At 54.8% G+C, this 745-nt stretch overlaps 1 protein-coding gene across 1 annotated transcript in view; it reads right to left on the bottom strand.

Moving 5' to 3' along the window:
* The window catches only part of ATCAY (ataxia, cerebellar, Cayman type), a 44,197-nt gene that overhangs the window by 21,944 nt on the left and 21,508 nt on the right, over window positions 1-745 (bottom strand). The window lies entirely within an intron of this gene.

Raw genomic sequence — 745 nt, 5'->3', positions numbered from 1 at the left:
AAAAAAAAAAAAAAAAAAAAAAGGAGGGAGGGCAGGCCATGGGGAGGCGGTGTGGCAGGGATGGGATGAGGTCCTGAGGCTGAGCCGCCCATTGCAGTGGATGTTCAGGAAAGGTTTAAGATCAGGCGGAACTGGAGAAGCCGACCTGGCAGGGCTCCAGGCTCCCTGAAGGAGGACCCGCTGCTCCCAAACATGGGTGGAGCAAGCTCTCCCCAGGTGTTCATGGAGCTGCAGTTTCCAAGATCAGGTGAGATGCTGTTACTTCCACAAGCTCCAGGAAAACCTCAGACTCTCCAGACCTGGAGATCCTCTCCATGGCCCACGGGTATGATACATCCACTTAGCCCTCTGCAGAGTCGGCTTTCAAAGTCTGTGATGGGCAACCCAGGTAAAAAGTGGAGGTCCCAGCCGGGCGCGGTGGCTCACACCTGTAATCCCAGCACTTTGGGAGGCCGAGGCGGGCGGATCACGAGGTAAAGCAATCGAGACCAGCCTGGCCAACATGGCGAAACCCCGTCTCTACTAAAAATACTAAAATTAGCCAGGCGTGGTGGCGCGTGCCTGTAATCCCAGCTACTCGGGAGGCTGAGGCAGGAGAATCGCTTGATCCCGGGAGGTGGAGGTTGCAGTGAGCTGAGATCGTGCCACTGCACTCCAGCCTGGGCAACAAAGTGAGACTCTGTCTCAAAAAAAAAAAAAGATTTATTCCCCTCATTTCTGTTCCACTTAGGGCACGAGCTGGTAA

Source organism: Mandrillus leucophaeus, unplaced genomic scaffold, assembly GCF_000951045.1.
Source record: "Mandrillus leucophaeus isolate KB7577 unplaced genomic scaffold, Mleu.le_1.0 Scaffold8, whole genome shotgun sequence".
In the NCBI taxonomy this organism is placed as follows: Eukaryota; Metazoa; Chordata; class Mammalia; order Primates; family Cercopithecidae; genus Mandrillus; species Mandrillus leucophaeus.
The sequence above is the reverse complement of the archived record's forward strand: the minus strand, read 5'-3'. Positions and strand labels throughout refer to the sequence as shown.